At 43.1% G+C, this 25538-nt stretch overlaps 1 protein-coding gene across 3 annotated transcripts in view; it reads right to left on the bottom strand.

The window, feature by feature from the left end:
* Nucleotides 1-25538, bottom strand: part of CLYBL (citramalyl-CoA lyase) — a 239581-nt gene that overhangs the window by 39568 nt on the left and 174475 nt on the right. The window lies entirely within an intron of this gene.

The raw sequence follows: 25538 nt of genomic DNA, 5'->3' as shown, positions 1-25538 counted from the left end.
TAGCTTTCCTGTTGCCAAGGCCTTATCCACCACCTCCCCGCCATGCTCCTCTTTCACTTTGCCCTTTCCCCATCTGCTCCTAATGGATTTTCCTCAACTATATATGACAGGTCTTGTGTTGTTGTGGTTTTTTTTCTGAGGACCTTGCCAGGCTACCCCATGAGCCTCTGAGGGACCTCAAACCCAAACCTATAGGGAACTGTGGAGCTACTCCTGAGAAGATGTCCTGCATGGGCATAGCTGCCCGTGTTTTTTACATTTCTTGTTAACTTTATGATTTAACAGTGAGGCTCTGAGGTACACTTTGCACACAGCTCTTCGCAAAGACAAAGTATTTACTTACTAAAGGCTTGCATCGCCCTTCCCAAAGCCAGTAATGACCACCACGCTCAGATTTGACTGGAGCTCCGGAGTCTGCAAGTTCATGGCTCTCTCCACTCATTATTTTCTTTGTTCTCACTCATTGCTTGTTCTCAGCCTCAGAGGAGCAATGTTATTTCTGTGTTCTAGTAGGGCACACGAGATCTGTTCCAAGTGGGATGATCTGAGTGAGGAAGGGGTGCTATGACTGCTCTCTCCTGGGGGGTAGGGAGTGGGCAGGAGCCATGGCTCCATGATGGGAAGGATCCAGAGGAAAACTGAACAATGTCATCACTCATGAGGTGTTTTATGTACTTAAGACCAAATGTCCAGATACTTGAAAACATTTAGATAACTGATAGGATTTGTCCTTTTTAAAAAAAGAGTGTTTGTGATTCTGAAAAGAAAATTATCTGAATACTATTCTCATATTCTGCCTGATGTGCCTGGTTTGGTGCAATTAAAATTTTTTAACAAGTAGGGGAGGGCTCAATCAAATGTTATCCACCATGCCCGGTGTTAGGGACAGGTGTGGAGGAGAGGGAACGATATATAAATCCTTTATATTGACATATAAACCAACAGAGGAATGTATCATCTAGCTGGGGCGACGCAACGCCCACAGGATGAGAATTGAAGTAACAGTTCAAGTCAGTGGGACAGACTTGAGGGGACTTAGAGGCAGGAGGGAGCACGGCAGGCTGAGCTGGGAGGCAGGAAGTTGAGGATCTCAAGAGGTGCAGAGGAGGGAGGAACACCCAGCAGAGGGCTGGTAAAGGCAAAGGGCACAGGTAGGAATAATGAGTGAATCAAAAGGCAGATGGTCAGTATCTATGAGGTTAGGGAGGGAAGGTGCTGGTGCCAGGAGACGGACAGAAAGGAGATTCCCAAGCGGGCAGGGGAGAGCCCATGTTTTAGGAGGCCCTGTTCCGCTGGGGGAGGAAAGGGTGATGGGGGAAGTGGGACAAGAATCACAGTTCACTTGAGGAAGCAGCTTCCACATCGGAAGCTTCCTGGTGCCCGGCCCGGACTGTGGGAAGGTCCACCCCGCAGCCCTTAGAGCACTAAGTGGAGAAGGTCCCTGTTTGAGTCAGCCCTGCCCGTGGGCAACTTCCCCAACCCCCGAGAGCGCTTTTATCCAGAGAGGGCCTCTAGTCTCAAAGCTTTTTTTTTTTTCCCCAACAAATTTATTTATTTATTTAATTTTTTGGCTGCGTTGGGTCTTCGTTGCTGCACGCCGGCTCTCTAGTTGCGGTGAGTGGGAGCTAGTCTTCGTTGCGGTGCGCGGGCTTCTCGCTGCTGTGAAAGCTAATCTTTTTGTCTTTGGAATGGGTGTTGTACGCGGGTCTCGGATCTGGGGGTTCACAGTACCATACCTTGAAAGCCCTTGAAAGCGAAAATGGAAAGAACACGTGGAGTGGGAAGGATAGCCCACCCCCCTACTCGCGCCTTCTAATTGGTCTCCCTCCGTCCTGGCCCTCCGACAGCGGAGAAGACGGCTCCCTTCCCACCTGGCGCAAAGCACAGCCGCAAGCAAATCTGCCCTCTCCCTCTCAACCTGCTCTATTTGTGTTTGGCGACTTCTCTGGGCTAGAGGAGGTAATGAACTGTTTTGGTTTAAAAGCCCTCCTGCCGGGTTTCAGTCTGCGTGGGAGAATAAAAGTAAACAAGCGAAAGGGAACTGTGTCATCAAAGGACTCTGCACCTGCCCTTCTTCATTGTAGGGTGAGAACCTTGCCATGTGCCACAGGTGGCACGGGGTACCCACACAGGGCGGGGCCGCGGGCCTTTCATTCTTCTTTAACAACAAATCAAGAGTGATCGGTTCATAATTTAATGAGGCAGCCTTGCCGTGGTTCCAGATACGTATCAGGTAACAGCCATGTCACCTGTATCCTGACCTGAGAAGTTTTACTGTGATGCCCGCAACGTATTTTGGCTGATGACTTCCTTTCCCTCTCAAGCTAACAGTGAGACACATTGCTAGAAATGGATCCAAATGGTCTTAATGTAAACATAAAGAACCAGTTTTTTCTTTGAAGCCAAAGCTGCTTCACTTCTTTGGTGGAAAACATTTGTTTCCCTTCCCATCACCAAATTTTGGAGGCAAGCTGGCTTTTTCTCTCTGAGGCTGCGCTAAGGTAGGTTATGAAGGAGCCCGGCTGCACCCACGTTTGTTGCCGCCGGGAAATTCCTGTCTGTGCGCCAAGTGCTTCAACAACACTTCGCTAAGGTGCTGACACAAAGAATCTTGTCTCCTTAAGTAGGAGGTTATAAAAGCTTACAGACAGAAGTATAAATGTCTAATGATAAGGCCCAAACAACCTTGCAATTAAACGAACCAAGCTAACAGGAATTTGAGCTAGCTGCAGGCTCAAGGCCTTGACTTCTGTTCTGGGCAGGAAGCTTTACCCTGCGACAGAAGAGCATCCCAAACAGGATTCTTTCCATTCCTTAGTATTAATCAGTCTTCCTGGCAACCATGAATGAAGAAATCAGGTAACTGAATAAGCCCTGTGATGGCAGAAACAATGTAAAGAAGTATTTCTTGCAGCACATTAAACTGGATCATTATTCTTACAAACTGCTTTTAAGGTAGGTGAGGCTTTACAGCTAAAAGGAATTTTAAAATTCCCCACACAATATTACCTGTTGGTTCTACCTTCGTGTATTTTGATTTCTGTTGCTCAAATATACACTCAAAACCTCATTTTATAGTAGCTGATCATTTACTTTTCATGGTTTGTCATTATTGTTTGTCTTGCTTCCTAGCTATTTCCCAAAGAAAGTGAATTAAAAAAGACTTTGTTTCTTTTAGGTGGCAAATGTATAAGTATTTTAAAGGGTAGAACTTTTCCACCTTATTCCTTATACATATTATTTTATTCTAAAAATCAACGAGGAGGGGAATTCCCTGGAGGTCCAATGGTTAGGACTCGGTGCTTTCACTGATGGGGCCCGGGTTTGATCCCTGATCAGGGAACTAAGATCCCGAAAGCCACGTGGCGCGGCCAAAGAAAATCAACGAGGAAAGGGAAAGAAAAATATAACATGTAAAATGGAAGAATGGAGGATGATGATAGCCATCAGAACATTCTATTTTAAAAAAGGCAGATTCTGCCCTTTGACAACTAAGCTTTGGTTACAGCAAAGAGTGCTTCTCAAGGACCAGGCCACGTGGACGTTTCTCTCTGCCGACTTCCACATCTTACACCATAATTCCTCTGAAAATGGGTACCGTGGCAGAGCCCAGCGTCACCTTTACTAGCTCACGGGCACCAGATCTTCTATAATTAAATGTTTTCCTCGAGAAAATACTAATAAAACAATGCAATGGCTGGCACCACACTTGGTTTTCATTGCATTTGACACCTTTTCCTCTTGCCAGCTCTTCATGTTGACTTTCTCCTCGGCTTCATTCTTTCACTGGTGCCAGGCAGGCTCACTGCGGAACCACTTGGGTTTTCCTCCCTCTTTTTGCGCCCAGTAAATTTTCATAAAGCATTTAACTTGAGAACAAGCAGGTTAATTTGCTGTGCCGGTGAGCCAGGCTCTCGGAAGGCTCCCTGCAACACTGCCGTGTTCTAGAGTCAGGGTCAGAGGTTTTCGTCCCAGCGGCGAGGATGCTTACCAGCGCCTTCTCTGCGCGGACACCAGGTGTGATTTAGCATAATGGACTCTGTGGATGCTCAGTGGCTCCTCTAACCCAGGCGTCAGAACCAAGTCGCTCTTTGCTCTTCATGCAAGGTGAAGATGAAAAGTCTCATGGGCTAGAAGTTCTGCCAGGAAAGGCTTCTGGACACAGAAGAAATGGAAAATCACCCCATCTTGCAACAAACACCTGGTTTCAGGAACATGAAGTTCTTCTTCATGACATCAGTACCTGTTAAAATCCCCAGTCACATCACAATGCCATTTTCCTCTAATGACAGGCAGGAAGAGAGAACCAAAGATTTTTTTCTTATATAAAGAGAATATGCAAAAAACAAATAAGGAAATTAAAAAACTCACTGAATCCGGCCTTTGATTTATACCTAGTCAGTTGACATTGACTTTGAATGCTGATGCTCTAGGTGTCAGCCCTCATAAATAATGAAGGTGACTGAGGAAGACTCTCAGGGAAGAAGCCAAGCTTGGTGGCCAGCACAGTGTAGGTCCCAGGGATGAGAAAAGCAAGTTCCCTGCAGATGGCAAGCTTAGTGACCCTCGAGAAAAGGGCAGGCTCAAAGCAGAGGCAAAAGTTGCCCCACAGGGAGAGTGGCTGAAGTCACACAGAAGATGATTTTAGGACAAGCTTAGCAAACACAACTGCTGGAATGACCAGCCTTTTTGTCCAGACCACTGTCACGGGGCAATTTAACGTGCAGCAACGTACAGTTAGTTAATAGAGAGGACCAATGCGTCCCAATGCCAAGCAATATGGTTTTAGAATGAAGTCTATGTGCTCAGACATTCAAAATCACCTGAAAACGATGATGTATGTGCATACACAGTTCAAAGGGCTTGTCTCTCATTTGCCATCACAGCAGTCCTGCGGTGTACACAAGGCCAGGTATTATTATCCATGTTTGCCTGAAGAACGTGAGGGTTATAAGACTTACCCAGAGAACTTATCCAGAGATCCCACAGCCAGTCAGCAGTCGAGATGAGGAAGAACTCATGTGTCAGGCTCCCAGTCTTGTGCTCTGTCTGCAGAGCCCCTCTTTGCATATCTTACAGAGTCTCTGATTTACCCAATAGCCTATAATAAACTATTTGTTTTCTGCTTAAACTCAGTAGAGTAGATTCTGTGGTTGGCTACCAGGAGCCCTGGCCGATATGGGGATCATATACACATGCATTATGCCATGTCTTTCTCACACAACAGGTAGGAAATACCTTTATGTAGGGGATAATCTATATAATCATTTGTAATGACTGCAGAGTATTCTATTGCATGGATATGCCATAATTTATTTAATCAATCCCCTAATGATTAAGATTTAAATTTTTCCAATTCTTTTGCTATTAATTCATTCATTTTATTCAACAGATATTTACTAAATACTCTTCACGTGCCAGGTACTATTTTTTTTTTTTTTTTTGGCTTTAAAAAATCAGGTACTATTTTAAGTAATGGAGATAACAGCTCCCTGCCTACATAGAACTTACATTCCAGTCAGAAAACAACTAATAAACAAGTAAACCAATAAACAAATGCAGACTATGAAACAATCTAGTAAGAGAACAGAATTTAATAATGGGAGAGTGATGGGGGGGAGGTGCTTGAGATAGGGTAGCAAAACAGCTTCTTTGAGGATATGACATTCGCCCTGATACCTAAGATTATATACACAAAACTGTAATGAATATCTGAGAACATTCATCTTAGAGCACTTGTCTGAATATTCCCTTAGGCTAAATCCTAGAAGTACAAATGCAAAGTCAAATCACATGCTCATTTAGGCGCCAAAAGAATGGCTATGAGGGACCTCCCTGGTGGCGCAGTAGATAAGAATACACCTGCCAATGTAGGGGACACGGGTTCAATCCCTGGTCCAGGAGGATCCCACATGCCGCGGAGCAACTAAGCCCGTGCGCCACAACTACAGAGCCTGTGCTCTAGAACCCGTGAGCCACAACTACGGAGCCCACGTGCCACAATTACTAAAGCCCACGCGCCTAAGCCCGTGCTCTGCAACAAAGAGAAGCCACTGCAATCAGAAGCCCGTGCACTGCAACGAAGAGTAGCCCCTGCTCGCCGCAACTAGAGAAAAGTCTGCATGCAGCAATGAAGACCCAACGCAGCCAAAAATAAATAAATAAATAAATCTTTAAAAAAAAAACCAACAGGGCTTCCCTGGTGGCGCAGTGGTTGAGAGTCCGCCTGCCGATGCAGGGGACACAGGTTCGTGCCCCAGTCCGGGAAGATCCCACATGCCGCGGAGCGGCTGGGCCTGTGAGCCATGGCTGCTGAGCCTGCGTGTCCAGAGCCTGTGCTCCACAACGGGAGAGGCCACAACGGAGAGAGGCCCGCGTACCACAAAAAAAAAAGAAAAGAAAAGAAAAGAAAATGGTGTAACATAAGTGGTTAACAATGTTAGATTAAAAAAAATACATACTCATTTAAACATGTATACTAAAACTGCTTTTTAAAAAAGGGATGTACAAATTTATTTATTATTATTTTTAATATTTATTTAGGCTGCACGGGGTCTTAGTCGCAGCACGTGGGATCTTCATTTCGGCATGTGGGATCTTTTAGTTGTAGCATGTGGACTATTAGTTGCAGCATGCATGTGAGATCTAGTTCCCCGACCAGGGATTGAACATGGGCCCCCTGCATTTGGGAGCGTGGAGCCTTGGCCACTGGATGATCAGGGAAGTCCTGGGGTGTACGAATTTAAACTCCCATTTCCTGGTGTCCACCCACTTGGGGTTGGTTCTGAGCTCATACTAGCTTGACCTGTTTTCAAGAACTCAGCGTCCACACACCAGGACTGTAACCACACGAGGACAGGGATGGTAGCTTGTGGCTCTCATGTCCCTAGTGCCCAAACCAAAGGAAAACACAGGGGGCTGGTCTCCTGACACTGAGGAGAGTCCCCAAAGAAGTCGATATACTCACAGATAGTGGGATAGCCTGCCTATTAAATCTTACACCTTTCATTTTATATGAAATCAGATCTTAAATATCCAAAGTCTACTTTCCTACAGGGACCATGGCCTTCTGTTTGCTGGATTCTTCAGGAGGGCAGGTAAGTCTAGTGTGCTCACCACTGCTTGATAAAAAAGCACAGATAGCAACCTGCTGAATGTTTTCGTTTCAACATAGAAACCCAAACCTGGAATCTTGAATTGGTGCCTTGGCAGGAATGGAAGGCCACAGGTTGCAGATGGCAAATGACTCACTGCCACCTGAAAAGGTCTATGCTGTTGGTACAAAATGTGACCACATTCCATTTCTTCCTTTGTCCATCTGTTGCTGTTGTGGTCTAGGAGTGATGATGATTTTAAAGATTCAAATTTGGACTGTGTGTTAGCTTATTTCTCAAGCCACATCAAATATGGTTTGGCAATAAGCACTATTTGGTGCTGTTTGACTAAGAAGGTAGTAAAGAACATGAAGGTTTCTATCTTTTTTCAGGCTCTATGCATATGTCACCTTTTGAATGGAGGTGGCTGTGATTAAGGTGGCTAGCCACACAGCTGACTCATAAGAAGGCTGGTAAGAACTTTTGGTTGATTACAATGTTAGACTAACTCTTCATCCACTCAATGTGCTTAACAACATGGCTTCCATTGTTGTCTTCTTAAATCCAGCCATGCTTAATAACAATTTTTCAGTTTTTCAAAAGGGTGTTAAGAACGTTTAATGTTTAATAACACAGTAACATGGAAGATTACCATATTTCATAAAAGTCAGGCTTTGACTTCTTCCAAAGCCAAACAACATGCATATTCAGAATTATTTTCTTGGCAACTCACATTTAACTGCTATGGAAAATATGCCACAAATGGTAGCATTCCTGAGATAAAAATTCGATGTGTTTGGGGCCTGAAAAATTGGTTTCTGAGTTTCTTTCTGGCTTCAACATTCACCATTCTCTGTATAGCCCTATTCTGGTCAATTGTCCAAGAGAACCCCCTCCTTCCAATAGTAGAAATATGTACCCTTATTACTTCCTTTTGGATAGAAATAATAACGTACTGCTGGCCTAATACTTTAATGGAACAAAAATGCAAAATATCTAATATTCGAGTATTCTTTTCTTTTCTTTTTTTTTTTTTTTGCGGTACTCAGGCCTCTCACTGTTGTGGCCTCTCCCGTTGCGGAGCACAGGCTCCGGCGCGCAGGCCCAGCGGCCATGGCTCACAGGCCCAGCCGCTCTGCGGCATGTGGGATCTTCCCGGACCGGGGCACGAACCCGTGTCCCCTGCATCGGCAGGCGGACTCTTAACCACTGCGCCACCAGGGAAGCCCTCGAGTATTCTTTTGTTTTAAATATAAAACCTTACAATCTTTGTCATTTTAGATGGAATACATTTTTTTTAAAGTTAGCTTAAATTTATTATTTACCTTTATAAATACATTTAATATATAATTATTTATCCATAATCAAAGAACAGATAATGCCTACCTATCTTTAAACTACATTGAAGAAGCATTAACAGGGACTTCCCTGTTAATTAAAAAAATATATTTTTTAAGTGCACCAGTCTTGCAATAAACAAATGAAAAATTGAGATGTAGGGTGATGTATGTATAACAGGGCAGGCATCACATGGTGGTTGTGCAGGGGTGTGCCAAGACTGCTAATGGCCCCAGCACTCATTTTCCCCTCTTCCTTTGATTTGAGCAGGGCACATGGTTTACCTTTGAAAGCCTGCATGTCCCAGCCCCACTGGCAGCTAGGATGTGAACAGAACTGAAGTGGTGTGTGAAATGTTGAACCTCTTAGAAGAAAGCCACTTGCCCTCCACTCTCTCTTCTCCCATCTCACAGGCTGAAACTCAAACATGGTATGAAGAGAGTCTCAGCCACGCAAATTAGGGCGTCAGACTAACAGGTAGAAGCAACATGGGTCTCTGGATGACCTCAAGGAGGAGGGCTGCTTACCTGCCTGGACTACCCACCTGCCTCTGAACTGTTAGGTGAGAGAGAAATAAACTTCATTCAGTTTGAGCCACTCTAGCTTTGGGTCTTTCTGCTGTAGTAGCTGAGCCTGTACACTAACAAAAAAGGAGCTCAATTGCACATGGAGGATGGGGATGATGGTGAGAGTGGAGTATGCAGTAGGGGCAGGAAGACTGTCTGGGAAGACAATATAAAGACAGGCTCTGCTACCAAGTCCCGCTTTCTAGCCTCTGAGCCCTGGGCACTGATCAGCAATCCTTTTGCTGGTCCAGGATAATTCCGTTTCTCACTTCTTTGTGTGTGTATTAGGAACTGGGGGGTGTCTTCTAACAATGGAGGGAGGAGACCCAGGAGGAACCACAGGTGAAATTTTGGGGTGTGTGTGTAGATGATAAGTTGGATTTTAGATGTGTTTGTTTAGCGCCTCAATGAATAATACCTCTTGACCATCAAGGTTCTGAACCAACAGAACAATAAGGTAAAAGAGTCAGCAGGGGGAGATTTAAAACATCTCCTTTATTTCTGATAAGAGCTGGGTTAGGGACACAGTTTAGTGAAAGAGTTGTGCTGGCTTTCTAATACTGAACCCTGGATTTGGATTGGCCATTATGCAGTTATGGCAGTAGCTCAAAGATTCTGATATAACATAACATTTAGGGTTTACTTAATCATTCTATCCCTTTAAATGATAGGAACTGGTATAATAAAGAAATATAAATTATTTAATTAAATATATAAACTTTTCCATTAACATATAATGGTTATATAATGCATTCTTTCATTTTTAAATTTCCCATCCTTCCTCCCTCCCATCCTTCCTTCCTTTTTTCTTTTCTTCTCTCTCTCTCTCTTTTTTTTGGCTTTAACAGATTTAATGGCATACCCCACATGCAGCTGGCCGTTGGCCTCCATTGGTGGTCAAATGGAGCCATTATTGACATTCTGCTCCCACTCTCTAACTAGAAAAACCAAAAGTTATTGTGAAACCCACACTCCTAATTCTGATTGTGACCAGTGGTAAATGGCTGGCTTGCCCAGTCCACTTAGAGGATGGGTTCTTGAGCTCCCCTGGAAAATAACTTTAGGACTAGAGAAGTCTGTCTGACAATAAACTTCCTTTCCAGGGTATTTCTCAGTTTTGATATGTAAGTCTGAACATACCGGCTCACATCCATCTCTGTACAGTTACCCCTGTCAGTTTTTGCCACCATCTACTGAAATGACCTGTCTACATGTTGGTTTCTTCTACCTGGCGAGCATGTTGTACCTACTTAATAAATGTTTATTGAACTGAATAATTAAAAAAGAAGTAGAAGTAAGGTAACAGTGGGGTCTAAGGTGGGTTCTTTCAAGAGATCATCTTAAGGTATGGAAGGAGAAACCAGTGGTATGAACTAGCGGTTGGCACCATGGGAATAGAGAAATGCCAGGAAGATCTAAGACCAGTAAAAGGTTAAGTGCTTTCATAGTTTTCCTACTGGAAGTCAACCATCAAAGCTAAGTTGCAAAACTGGATTATAAAAAACAAACAAGCATACAATGTGCTGTTATTTAAAAATCACTTATCTGGGGGCTTCCCTGGTGGCGCAGTGGCTGGGAGTCCGCCTGCCGAGGCAAGGGGCACGGGTTCGTGCCCCGGTCCGGGAGGATCCCACGTGCCGCGGAGCGGCTGGGCCCGTGGGCCATGGCCGCTGGGCCTGCGCGCCGGAGCCTGTGCTCCGCAACGGGAGAGGCCACAGCAGTGAGAGGCCCGCGTTATCGCAAAAAAAAAAAAAAAAAAATCACTTGTTTGGAAATAAACAAATCCAATATTGTCACAAACACTGTAAGCTGTTCACCCTCAATTGTTAGCTAGCAAGTTGATTAACATCATATTCTAAATTTGAAATGAAAACTATATTGGAAAACAGTTTTTAGAAGATGTACTGAGACAGAACTCTGAGAACAGGCCAACAAATTCGGGCCAAAAGACCAGCTAGTCGACTGTTTGATAAATGTATTAAAAAACAGCAGAATTTTATTGATATTATTACTCTGTGAAGCTGAAATACCCTAAAACAGAAAGGCTAATGAAGAGGGTGGATCTGGTACAGAAATGAACATACCAAAACAAAGCCGGGGATGGAGGAATGAAGCCCTTTTCTCTGATAATGGGGTGTTTCCTTCTACCAAAAATTTTTTAAAAATGGTGGTTCTTTCAGAAGATGATATTTCTGGACAGCCATTACGTGAGCAAAAAATGTTTATTTCAAAAGAGATCCAATATTCAGATTTAATAATATTATTAGTATGTTTTAAGTCAGCATTCTTTGATTTTTATTATTAGCAAGACTGACCATGATGTTACTAGAAAAAGAGATATTGGAATTCCCAATTAATGATGTCCATCCTTTGAAATGTCCTCTGAAGTGTATTAGTCTCTTAAGGCTGCCACAAGCAATTATCACAAACCTGGCTTCTTAAAACAATGGAGATTTATTCTCTCACAGCTCTGAAGACCAGAAAAATTTGAAATCAAGGGGTCAACAGGGCTGTGCTCCCTCCCTAGAGAATCCTTCCTTGCTTGTCCCAGCTTCTGTGGGCTGTCGACATCCCCTGTGGCTGCATCGCTCTAATCTCTTCTCTGTGTCTCTTTTAATACTTGTCCTTGGACTTAAGGCCCACCTGGGTGATCTAGGATGACCTCATCTTGACATCCTAACTACATCTAGAAGGACCCTTTTCCACATAAGGTTGCATTTATAGGTTCTGGGAATTAAGATGTGGACACATCTTTTGAAAAGCCACCCATCAATCCACTACGGGCAGCATATTCCATGAACAGTGGAATAAAAGGTTCTTCAAAAGAGCTACTACAAAATAGTGTGTTAATGAAGATGAGTTCTCCCTTTTCCTTCCTTCCCTCTTAAATTCTACATTAAAGATCATAGTGCTGCCTGGAGCCATATTCAGCCTTTCCATTCATTCTGTGCATCAGTGCCTGTTCTTGTCCTTTTTTGCTTTTCACCTCCACTGAAAGAGCACCTGTTAAGGGGAAGAGGAAGACAGTATTTCTGAATCACTGTCTTTAGGATGTGTGCTTGGTTTAATTCTTTCCACCAAGAACGCCGACTTTTAAATTTAGGCCTAGTGGATATCATTCAAAGAATACATTTTTAGATGATTGGCTAAGATTTGGAATCAGAAAAACATACAATTTTAGGGCTGAAGAAAGTTCAGCAACTATCTAGTCATTTTAGAAACAAGGAGAGGCAAGTCCCAGGGAGATCAATAAATCACTGAAAGTCATCAATGTGATGGGGGTAGAGCCAAGACTATAACTGAAGTCTCCTGATGCCTATTTAGGCACTTTTTCACTCTGTCACACACAATACAGAATGTGACGCAAAGCTCTCTCCTCCACGGATTACTCAAGATGTTGACCGCACTGGTGCCACCCGATTAGAGAATCAACCTTCTATGGACTGAATGTTTGTTTCCCTAAAATTCATATATTGAAGCCCTAACCCCCAAATGTGATGGTATTTGAAGGATGGGGGTTTGGGGGGTAATTAGGTCATTAGGGTAGAGCTCTTGAATGGGATTCGTGCCCTCATAAGAAGAGACACAAAAGAGGCGCTTTCCCCCATGTGCAGGCAGAGCAAGAAGGCAGCCACCTATGAACCAGGAAGAGGGCTCTCATCAGGAACCAAATAGTCCTGCACCTTGATCTTGGACTCCCCAGCTTCCAGACTGTGACAAAATAAATGTTTGTTGTTTAAATAACCCAATCTACGATATTCGTTATATCAGCTTGAACCGATTAAGTTACAATCCAATGAATATATTCAACAATATTTACTGAGTGTGTGTTGTGGGCAGAGCTTGCATACTCAGGTGAGTGAATGATTGACAGTATCTGAAAGGCCTCGAGGCTTTGATCCAGGTTTCACGTTAGGGTGTTGTTTGGGACAAAGGTCACCTAGTTCAACTCTTGATTCTTCACTATACCCTTAAGAGAAAGGTAAAGTACCTGGAGTTAATGTCCCCACTTAGAAGTATTTCTTAACTTGTCAGATGTCATCATTTGAGTCAAAAGTACCTATTGGCCTAGAAAATAAGTCTCCTCAATTCCTCTCTAGCGCTCAACTCTAAGATGAAGCAGCATTCCAAGGTCAATAACCCAAGCTGTGGTTTTTTTGTTGTTGTTTTTATTAAAACTCATCATTGTCCATAAAAATCAAGTATATCTCTGGGGAACAGTAAAACCGTCAACTAGCTACTTGTAAATGAGAGAGGCATTTTCTGGTTGACACAGTGAGCAAAAAAGACCCAGATGGTGGATCCTTTTGGCATAGACTTATCTGCTCCGGCTGTCTAATACATTTCTTCGCTGTGTTAATTCTTGCATCAGAACCGTCATGGCAGTTTGCTTATTTACAAGGAAGACAAAAATGGAAAGATTTTTGTCTGTAGGATTCTTGCCTTCCTCCTTCGACACTGGGGTGGCCTGTTCACTGCAGGGGGCAACTGAAATGACCTGGATCCTTTGGTGAAAAATTTCAAAGCTCTGTCCCATGCAAGATTGAATATAATCCCTTCCTCATGAAACAAGAAAGGGGATTAGACTTTTGGGGAGGTGGTTATGTTACCTCAGCTGGACCTAATGACTGATGAAGGTTCAGAATTTATTTTAAAATGGGTTTTGGCTGCTTGGGTAGAGCATGTTGCATTACTGCTGGCTGGAGAGTGAGTCCCGCAGGCTTTCGGCCCTGTCTTCTTTCATGAGGAATCCCTGCCAATCCAGGATCCGTCAACTGCTTCTGCCATCCAATCTCTAATTTAGCATATGTACAAAGCCAATTTTTGGACACCATGATGGAGCCTGGCACCTCTGCAGCCCACCATGTTTGCAGTGCTCACAGTGAAATAAGTAGCAAGATAGAAAAATATATGCCATGAAAAGGTTTTTTAAATTCACAGATAAATTGTCTATGTATTATATATGTATATGTGTCTCTCTCCTGCTTTTCCAACATAAACTTCCCCCATGCCTTTCCTTGCAGTTATTTCATTTAGATTTTCAATCTGGGATGCACTTAGCAACAGCCAACACTGACAAAGATAAAACCCTGCTCCCCACAGAGAACATCTGATGTTTAAAATGTAGAAATGCTGCTCTTTACAAAATAGGACATTTCCCTTTTAATTAGTTTCAAAATACACCCAAATAATTTGCAACTAGGAAATGATACCATTTTAGAGTACTTAAAAATAATTTGCAAGCAAAACCAATTTGATGAGAGGCACAAGCTAGTGAAACCTTCAGTTTTGAGATAAATTCAGCTGCTTCTTTGGGGACAGCTGTCACAACCATGGGAACATTCACCTAACCCTCTGGCTTTGATAGTTGTTTTCTCTCAGAAAACCCATGTCTAAGGTGTGCTGAAATATTTGGGAACAAGTGCTAATTGAGGCTCGAGTGCACCCATCCATCTTTGCTGAAAATGTGGATCTTCCTGCCTCCCTCCCTTCTATAGATTTTCTTGCCAATCATCTAGTTTTTCTAACAGTTCTTCAAAAGAGACTAGGTAGCCACAAAAGCTCTATGGTGTCACGTCATGCTATCTTTGAAAATATATACATGTGGGCTTCCCTGGTGGTGCAGTGGTTGAGAGTCCGCCTGCCGATGCAGGGGACACGGGTTCGTGCCCCGGTCTGGGAAGATCCCACATGCCGCGGAGCGGCTGGGCCCGTGAGCCATGGCTGCTGAGCCTGCGCGTCCGGAGCCTGTGCTCCACACGGGAGAGGCCACAACAGTGAGAGGCCCGCGTACCGAAAAAAGAAAAGAAAAAGAAAAGAAAAGAAAATAAATACATGTATTGTGCTTTCTCACCTTGCAATGTGCTGGCCCTGAGTCCTCAGAAGAGTGCCCATCAGCAGGGGCATTTTGACTTTTCCCTGTGCATAAATGAAATCAAATCTCTGAATAAAAGGGAGGGGAAAACGATGTGATTTTCTGATGTGTGTTTCTTCCAATGCTTAGATTGTGACAATGGCCAACTTTTTGACTCTTTTGGTAAATGAGATCCCTGCTCTCTCAGCCAGGTGAGCTATCGTTGATAGGTTTGCTTACATGGGATGAACGGACCCTCTCAAACCATACCCAGACCTAACCTGCTATGGCTTCTGTTGGTTAAAAATGAATCTGAGCCCTGCCTGTATAAATATAAATATTTCAGGAGCTTGGCTGATGGCGAGCTTTGCACAACCATGCAGAAGCCAAGCTTGATTGCCCTGGCCTGGTATGGCGCTCCCCAGGTGGCAAGGGCTGAGAGAGGGCCGTGCAGTTGGTGGGGGGTGGACGTGAGTGCCTCCAGTCATTCTGAGTAGCCCCTGGGCTAAGTAGTGACAAGGGCTGACAGGCTCCTATGGTGAGGTCCTGTCCAGTTTCTTTCTGCGGCAGGGATGATGGGCCATGCATGGGGTCGTGAGGCAGAGACTGGGTACTTTTTTGTATGACTGTGACTACATTCCTCATCAACAAGGCCACACTCACAGTCTCTTTGGAAGCCCTTGGCTCGCTGGAGGATTACCATCAAGAGGCGTCTGCTCAGCAGGGCCAGGTTCTTTCCCCACCCCTCAAGGGCCAGCATGGTGCCTCCATGTGGCTTCACCCAAGCCAGAGACAAAGGGCAGGGCACCAGGTCTGGGAATTAGAAAGGGCAATCGATATGTGTATACGGAACACAGTCATGGACAGTTGAAAAGGCTTACACGTAACCCCATTGGGAATGGCTTAAAACCGAAGCCTGTGATAAATGACTCACAGAACCCAGACCCTGACTAGTATGCCTGGGAATGGCGAGAGGTGAGGTTCCTAACGTCTGTGATTCTCAGAGTTCAAATGCCTGGAATGTATGTAAAGGATTCCAGGACTGGTCCTGAAAATAAAAATAACTATTTAAACAGGGAAGAATTTTTCACTCCTGAGTGATCCTGAAACCTTAAAATATGAGATTATCACCTTTCAAGTTTAGTGTCAAAGGAAAGATTACTTCATTGTAATATAAAGCTTACAACTTCAGTCCCACTGTCTTAGCACCCAGAGACAACTGCCACCTTATTGGCATACTGAGGTTCCTTACTGATGGGTATGTGTTCAAGTGGGGAGACCAACTAGGTGAATAGTTAGAGACTATAAAGTTGTAAGAACTAAGGCAGATATGGGATTCAAATGCAGATATTTTGAACTTACAACTTTTGAGAAGGTAAAATCAATAAGGATTTTAAAAATGCACTTCAGTTATACCAAAGATTAGTAGGTTTTAAGATCAGAGTTGGCTTATAGTTTAGGATTAATTTACATGGTTTGTTGTTTTAGTAATGCAGTTGATTTTCCTAGTGTAAAGAAAACACTTTGTACCCTGGACCGCTGAGAGCTGGGTTTATAATAGAGACAAAAAACCCCGGCAAACTCTGGATAGAGAGAAGCTGTATCAGTCAGGGCTCTCCAGAGACACAGAACCAAAAGAAGATAGATAGACAGACCAATAGACAGATAGATTTATTTTAAAGCAATAGCTCAAAAGATGACAAGTGCAAATCCATAAGGCAAGCTGAGGGGCTGGAAACTTGGGCAGAAGTTGATGTGGTAGTCCTAAGGCAGAACTTCTTTTCCAGGAAACCTTAATTGTTGCTTCTAAGGTCTGCAACTGATTGGATGAGGCCCACCTATATTACCCAGGGTAATCTAATTTCTGTAAAGGTAATGTAATTTATGTAAAGCTCACCTATATTACACAGGGTAATCTAATTTATGTAAAGTCTAACTTATGTAATTTATCTAATTTATGATTGTAGATGTTAACCACATCTACAAAACATATTCCTAGCAACATCTAGATTAGTGTTTGATTAAATAACTGGGTACTATAGCTTAGCCAAGTTGACACATAAAGCAGATCATCACAGTAGCTTTCTTCCAAACTGTGAAAAAATAATAGCTGTCTTCAGTCCATGAAGATTCAGCCTTCTTTCTCACTTTTGGAAGGGTCCAAGCCACAATCCATCACTTGAGGCATGATACTCTAGTGATCTATAGCTCTACTGTATTCCTCATCAGATACCCATTGGAAGAGGGCTGCAGGTCCTGAGCCTTGTACAGATGGTGTGCAGACAGGGGACTGGCAAACAAGCCGAAATGGAGGGGAGGAAGATCCATCTATTTTATGGTTTCCATTCTACTAGTTCTACTAGTGTTCTACTAGTGTCTCTGAAGCAGTTCTTCCAACTACAGCCAATACACAAATGGTTGTCTGCCCACTGACCGGTTCCTGGTACATGCTCTCCATCACCATCGTTCTCAAATAGTCACTCAGTATGCCCTTTGACCATGATGTGCTCTTAACATGTGAGATTATGAACATATTGTACTGGGTCAATAAGTCATGGGTGTTCTCATCCCAGAGAACCATAAGCTTTCTTCCCTGCTAATTATACTCTACATCTTTCCTGTCATAATTTTTATATTTATAAAACACTTTAAACACAAAATATCTTTCATCTAAGAGGACTAAATCAAAAGAGAAAAAAAAACTTGGAATAAGAATGCATCCTTTTTTTTTTTTTGCTGAGAATGCATCCTTTTTTTTTTTTTGCTGTACGCGGGCCTCTCACTGTTGTGGCCTCTCCCGTTGCGGAGCACAGGCTCCGGACGCGCAGGCTCAGCAGCCATGGCTCACGGGCCTAGCCGCTCCGCGGCATGTGGGATCTTCCCGGACCAGGGCACGAATCTGTGTCCCCTGCATCGGCAGGCGGACTCTTAACCACTGCGCCACCAGGGAAGCCCAAGAATGCATCCTTTTGATCTCTGAGGTCAGATAATGATAAGTAACATTTACACGGCACTTTATCATTTATAAAGTGCTTTCACATACACTTATTTTATTTTTATCCTTGCAGTAACCTTGGGAGGTAGATGGTATTATCACCATTCTACAGATGACGGCGCCAAGGCTCAGAGAGGTTAACAGACTTTCCTGATGTCATATAGCCATCAGGCTGCTAAGCAGGGACAGGAGCTGCAATCTTCTGATCCTAGCTCCACACTTGGCTGCCTAGACTACTTTGGGGCTTGTTGCTGGTGACCAGCTTAACTCTCAAACCTTAGTTTATGAAGTTACATAAATGTGGCCAGAATCTGACTGCCCATTAAATCATGAAATGGCTATCTACTATGGAAAACCTTTGCTGGAGGCAGTGTTCCCACATATGGCCAGGTACCTTTCCCCTCCCCGTGTCTTACTCGGGTGCAGAGAGCTCTATTGGAAACCAGTGGGAGGCCTGCACAATGAAGAGCAGCGAATGAGAAGTTGGATGTGAATCTATTTCATACAGTGGAAACTTACACTCTAACAAATATTAAGAAAAAATCTGAGGTCGTTTCCTCAGCTGATCATCACCGGCAGAGCCAACTTTGGATTAAACACTTCTGCTCAGTGGTTTTGACATTCTCAGTCAGGCATATCTTTTTCTTTTTTCCTATAAATTTATTTATTTATTTTATTTATTTTTTGGCTGCATTGGGTCTTCGTTGCTGTGCACGGGCTTTCTCTAGTTGTGGTGAGCAGGGGCTACTCTTCGTTGTGGTGTGTGGGCTTCTCATTGCAGTGGCTTCTCCTGTTGTGGAGCACAGGCTCTAGGCACGCGGGCTTCAGTAGTTGTGGCATGTGGGCGCCAGAGCTCAGGCTCAGTAGTTGTGGCGCACAGGCTTAGTTGCTCTGCGGCATGTGGGATCTTCCCAGAGCAGGGCTCGAACCCGTGTCCCCTGCATTGGCAGGCGGATTCTTAACCACTGAGCCACCAGGGAAGTCCAGTCAGGCATATCTTGATGAAATCAGAGATGCAGAAAATATTTTTTGATGGAGTTCAGGGACAAAACAGCTAGAAGGGAAGCCAATTCTGTGTGCAACCTTGTGCAGACAGAGATAAAGAGGAAAAGTGAAAGCAAGAGAATAAGAAGTGTGTGCTTGTGTGAGTGTGTATGTATAAATGAAGATGAAAGCAAGTGACAGAAGAGGAAAGGCGAAGCTGGGGTGATGCTAATTAATTAGACTTTAAGATCTTGGCAGCAAGAGGTGTGTTTATAAACAATCTTCACTAAAACATACCTTTCCAACTATTAACTGTTTTATTTGCCAGAAAAAGACTCTAATTATTCTGTGCTTGTATCAATCCAAAAGTGGAGAAAGAAATATTAATAAGTAAACATAGCCATTCTCATACTGTAATATATACCTCTGCACAGAGGTTAACATTTCGAATGCTCAATTAATAAAGTGTGTCCGATTCAAACTATTTTACAAAAAAAGATTAAGTGGGGGGGTTATTAGTCTGAAGGCTTCAAAATAGTAGAAAAGAAAAACTAGACCAAAGATATAAGAAATAATAGAATGTTAACCATTTAGGAATCTCTTAATAACATGCTTATACTAAGTCACCAGCAAGTCAACTAGTTTTCCTCTTAGGATTTAGGTCTAGAAAAGTCTGATCTATGAGGATAGAATAAAGACCTGCAGACATGCCAAATCTTTTAAAAAAATTATCTCCCATGTATCCTTTCTGAGGCATTTAATAATGGATATACTCCATTAAAATGAGGGAACAAACCAAGAAAGAAAAAGACATGAGATCCTGTAAACAGAATATCCAACTCAGGAATTAAATCAAAGGACTTCCCAGATAGGAAGGGAAGCTCCCAGATAACAATTTAGTGAGTAACCAGCACAAGACTGGAGTGGTAGACAGCAACTCTGTTGGAGAGTTTGGGACTGATTTAGTGAGAGAGATGTAGAAAATAAAGCAAATTCAATAGGTGAAAGGATAAACAAACTGTGGTACACTCATACAATGGAATACTATTCAGCAATAAAAAGAAAAGCTATCAAACCACAAAAAGACCTGAAGTAAACTTAAATGCACGTTGCTAAGTGAAAGGAGCCAGTCTGATTCCAACTATATGACATTCTGGAGAACGCGAAACTATGGAGACAGTAAAACGATCAGTGGCTCCCAGGGGTTCACTGGGAGCAGGATGAACAGACCAGAAGGGATTTTTGGGGTAATAAAACTATTCTGCATGATACTGTAATTGTAGGTAAATGATATTATGCAGTTGTCAAAACCCATAAACTGTACAACACAAAGAGTGAATCCTAATGTAAACTATGGACTTTAGGGGCTTCCCTGGTGGCGCAGTGGTTAAGAATCCATCTGCCAATGCAGGGGACACGGGTTCGAGCCCCGCTCTGGGAAGATCCCACATGCCACGGAGCAACTAAGCCCACGCCACAACTACTGAGCCTGCGCTCTAGAGCCTGCGAGCCACAACTACTGAGCCAATGTGCCACAACTACTGAAGCCCATGCGCCTAGAGCCCATGCTCTGCAAAGAGAAACCAATGCAACGAGAAGCCCATGCCCACAACGAAAAGTAGCCCCTGCTCGCCACAACTAGAGAAAGCCCACACGCAGCAATGAAGACCCAACACAGCCAAAAATAAATTTAAAAAAATACTCTGAAAAAAAAATCTATGGACTTTAGTTAATAAATTTTAAAGATTAAATAAATAAAACCAAAGCAATTATTAATTTCAGGAAAAACAAGAAAGCAAATATAATCACAGTAAGCCATATGACTCAGTTGTGAAAATACCTACTTAGACACATTAAGTAAACATTGAATATTGATATGATCCTAAAACATTTTATATTTATAGTGGAAAAATGCGGATAAGGGAGAGGAGTGAGAGAGCTCAATCCTTATCTTACATAAAAAGAGGTCACCAGATAATATATAAAATTGAAAAATCAAGAATAGTATAAACATGCTATTTAGAAACAGCAAGAAAGTGAAAAAAGTTGAAAATAGTTCATTCTAGGGAGCAAGACTTGGGGAGGGGCAGGAAGGTCTGATTTTCTCTAAGAGCTTTATGGCAACAAAAAGGAAACCCATAAATCAGCTATGTTTCCCTGACCCCTCAGCACTCTGAGGCACAATTATGTAGTGGGTAGGGCACCATATTAATCAGGTCAGAGCTGTGACCTCTCTCTGAGCACATGGACCATACCTTACTCCTCTGCTCACTGCAGACATGTACCTTGTCTGAATGGAAACTGGGCTACAGCATGTGGACAGATCAGCACAAATCCATCATCACCACTTACTAAGGCCCATTGGTCTGATTTGTCAGCATGCTGCACTTGATCTTGTTGAGACTGGCTCTTTTAAGAGGCACCAACACAGACTAAGACATTCAACTTTCATGAGTTAGTCTCAGCCTTACTTCTGAATCATTTTCTTGACTCTGATCCTGTCCTAGTTTTAAGCCTGCCAGCCACCAGGCCTGCTGTTTTGCTCTCCTGTTTACAGTCTTACCTACTCATTTGGACTTGATGGTGTGGGTACCATATTTGTGTAATAAACCACCTCAAAACCTAGTGGCTTACAACCACAACCATTTTATTTGCTCAAGATTCTGTGGGTCAGAATTTGCCCTGGCCCACCAGGTGGTTCTTCTGCTGGTCCCACTGGGGTTTGTTTATGTGCATCCAGTTATCTGGTGGCTTGACTGGGGCTGGATGATCTAAGACGGCCCCACTCACCTGTCTGATTATTAGTATCAGTGCAGGCTATCATTAGGGCCATACGTCTCAAGCAGGGAGCCAGGGATCCATCGTGAGGTGGCAGAGTTCCAGAAGGGCAAGCCCCAATATGTTCCCCTGACCAAGGCAAGCCACATGGCCCAAATCAGAATCAGTGCAGGAGGGAACTAGGCAATGGTGTGTATATGGGAGGTTTGAATCACTGAGGTCTAACACAGACACTTTCCCCACTTATGCTCTGGCTTCCTCCTTGATCTCCAGCCTGCAGGTCTCAAAAGGAATATTTCCAGGAAATGGATGTGCCATTTTTTCTGTCTAAGAAGACTGTAAGCTCACTAGGGATTTATTTTTCACTCCTTCACAACCCATCCATAGTAGAATACAAAGGCAGTGTGCTTTCTTTTCTATTTTTTGTTTTTTAAATTATTTTATTTCATTTATTTTTGGCTGCATTGGGTCTTTGTTGCTGTGCACGGGCTTTCTCTAGTTGTGGCGAGCGGGGTCTACTCTTCGTTGCGGTGTGCAGGCTTCTCATTGCAGTGGCTTCTCTTGTTGTGGAGCACGGGCTCTAGGCACACGGGCTTCAGTAGTTGTGGCACGTGGGCTCAGCAGTTGTGGCTTGTGGGCTCTAGAGCGCAGGCTCAGCAGTTGTGGCACACAGGCTCTAGAGCGCAGGCTCAGTAGTTGTGGCACATGGGCTTAGTTGCTCCGCGGCATGTGGGATCTTCCCGGACCAGGGCTTGAACCCGTGTCCCTTGCATTGGCAGGTGGATTCCTAACCACTGCACCACCAGGGAAGTCTGGCAGTGTGCTTTCTATGAGGGGAACCAGGTTGTTGTGAGCCTGAGGTCAATGCCACTGGGCTAGGCCATACCTAGGAGAGCAGGGGGAGAAGAAGGATCTACACACATGCAGTGCCTTGGTGCTGTCTTGTAACACACACAAAAATTCCTTGGCTATGCCCTTTAGGGAGCACAACAACCCTGATTTTCCATAGAAAATGAAAATTATTGATATGCTCATCCAAAAACAGGAGCAATTTTGGATAAATGGTATCTGTTCATTCATTTATTTACAGAAAAATGTGAATTAAACCAATTAAGTGCCAGGTACAGTGTTAGATGCTGGGCACCCAAAGATGAATACATTATAGTTCCTGTCTTTAAGATGCTCAGAGCCTAGTAAGGGATACGGATAAACATAGATACCCTTCAACACCCAAAATCTAACCCATCCCTTGAAAATGGCCAGGTAGCAAGTTTTTGGATGGCAAGAGCTTATATTCCATCATTATGAATGGAACCAAAAGTATGATGTTCTCAGCCCACCCAAAAACCTTCAGAAAACATTTTTAACAGTTTAATTGCCGGGACTTCCCTGGTGGTCCGGTGGTTAAGACTCCGAGCTTCCACTGCAGGGGGCGAGGGTTCGACCCCTGGTCCGGGCACTAAGATCCCACATGCCGTGTGGGGCGGCCAAAAAAAACCCCACCCAGTTTAACTGCCCACATAACAACCCACCAAGTATTTTGTACATAATGTAAAAGATTTAAAACACTGATTATAATTATTTAACAATGAATGAGCACTCATGGGTGTATTTGTTACAGTACATGAGACTGTATAGTAGTGGATACAACTTATGTTTTCCTTCTATGCCATATTAAACATGTATGGTAATGTACATAAACAATGTAACTACATGCTAAGGGACCTCTCTTGGAAGACAATAACATGAGATGGATTGGACATTAGTGATAACACACCCGTTTAAATGACATACAGTGTGATCTCAGCCGGGATACAGTTGAACATGCTCTGATCCTCTGATCTGAATCCATACAAAACCTAAATTTTTGCCAGTACACACATAAAAACCCATGTTGCAATTTTGATCAAGATGGCGAATGCTGTGTTAAAAGTTTCTGCAAGTTGTTATAGTGACTACTCCAATGGTGAGAGTTGAGCTAGTACAGGAGTTTTGTACTAATATTGAGACTATGAAAAAATGTGACAATGTATAGGGTTACATGATGGAAGGAGGAAACAAACTGAACACAGATGAAAACAGCTAGGCATATTATGTGTGCATATGGGCAAGGTAAACAAAGTATATTGAAGCAGCACATCTACTGTCACTGTGAAAAAATTCTGAGTGATTTTTTCCATTTCTCTTATTCTATTATTGCTGTTATATTGTTTTTGCAGTTAAGACACGATTTTTAAAATGTGGGCATGTGCAAAAACAATGGATGCAATATAAGTGTGAGCGCCCATGAATGCAACCTCTCACCCCACCCCCACCACGGTCTTCAGAGCCTGGTTAGACCATGGCAAGTGGAGGAGGTCCAACACTCAGGAAAGGTCACCTGGATCAGGTCTGCTTTAGGGAAGCTGGGATTCTCTGCAACCAGCAGCTACTGAATGCACATGTCAAAATTTGTATATATTAAATACAAGTATCTTGCTTTGCATAGTAGGTGGCTGAGGGTGTATTACATTTTTGTAATTTAAATTATACTTAAAGAAACACAAGGGGAACTCGGTATTTAAAAGTCCCTTGCAGAGAATTCTTTTGATGAGTAAAAATTTCTTTCACTTTAGTAGCTACCCCCCTGATTTAACGGTTTTGATAAGTTGGATTTTCTCAAAGCAGGGTATAACAGCAGCATCTCACACTCGTTTTAGACAATTATGGGACATCAGCTCGATGGAATATTAAGCAGTCATTAACATTTATAATTAGGAAGACTGTGGCGATGTGGAAAAATGCTTGTGGTGTGTTAAGTGAAAAAGAGCTAAATATAAAATTATATTTAAACCATTACTGCAACTGAGTAAAAATGCATGGGGAAGAACACAGAATAAAGAAAGTATTTTTACACACATCACATTTTGATCTCAAGGGGATTAAGTGGAGCTTTTCAAAAAGCAAATTCTACCTTTCAGCTCTAGAAACTGAAGAGGGTAGACCTCATGTTTTAGCGGTGTGAGCTGCTGTAACAGACACCCACAGTCACAGGGGCTTAACACACTGGTAGTTCCTTTCTTATTCATGTCAAAACTAGTCTGTGGTGGGGTGGAGTTGCGAGGCTGTGTCTTCAGGGACCCAGCCTGTCAGTGGCTCTCATCTTAACCCACAACGTCCAAAGTCTTTCTCTGGCTATTAACAGTCAACAAGGAGAAAGAACATGGAGGATAGAGAAAAGTTTCTGTGGGTGAGGGATGGAAGTACACATCACTTCCATGTACATTCTGTGGGTCAAAGTTTAATCACATGGCAATATGTAACTGCAAAGGAGGCTCAAAAATATCATCTGTGTGCCAGGAGGAAGCAGAAGCAGGTTTTGGTGAACAGCTGGCTGATCTCTACCACACAAATGCCCACATCTAACAAGAGGTAGGGCAAGAACTGGAAACCCAGGTCTTTCTAGCTTAGGTCAGTACCTACATTTTCATCTCTCATTCATATTCTCTCTCTCTCTCTCTCTCACACACACACAAACACACACATGCACTAAAGATAAAGATTTATGTGTGGAAATCTAAACAGAAGACAGCTGTTCTACATTTAAGTACAACCAATATACAATCGAATTCTTTTTAGGAAACACATTACATTCTCAATGAAAATCATCCCTGGGAAGGAAATACCAGGTATAAATCCAGGTTCTTGAGCAAGAGAATTTGGCTAAGAGCTGACTTGGCTGAGAAAGAATAAACAAATGCCTACAGAATTACATGGCCCTTATATTTCCAGTGTCACTCACATCTCTGCTTAAGCATTATCCCATTGTCGACGGGTAGAAAGAAAAGCAAATCCTACCTGTCGCATACATTAAGAGACCCCCATCACTTCCCATGAAATCCCAGCCAGAAGGCACCAGAAAAGCGTTGGCATATTCATCTTCTTTGCGG

Source organism: Lagenorhynchus albirostris, chromosome 18 (genome assembly GCF_949774975.1).
Source record: "Lagenorhynchus albirostris chromosome 18, mLagAlb1.1, whole genome shotgun sequence".
Taxonomy (NCBI): Eukaryota; Metazoa; Chordata; class Mammalia; order Artiodactyla; family Delphinidae; genus Lagenorhynchus; species Lagenorhynchus albirostris.
Note: the sequence above shows the minus strand (reverse complement) of the source record. Positions and strands in the feature narration are given on the sequence as shown.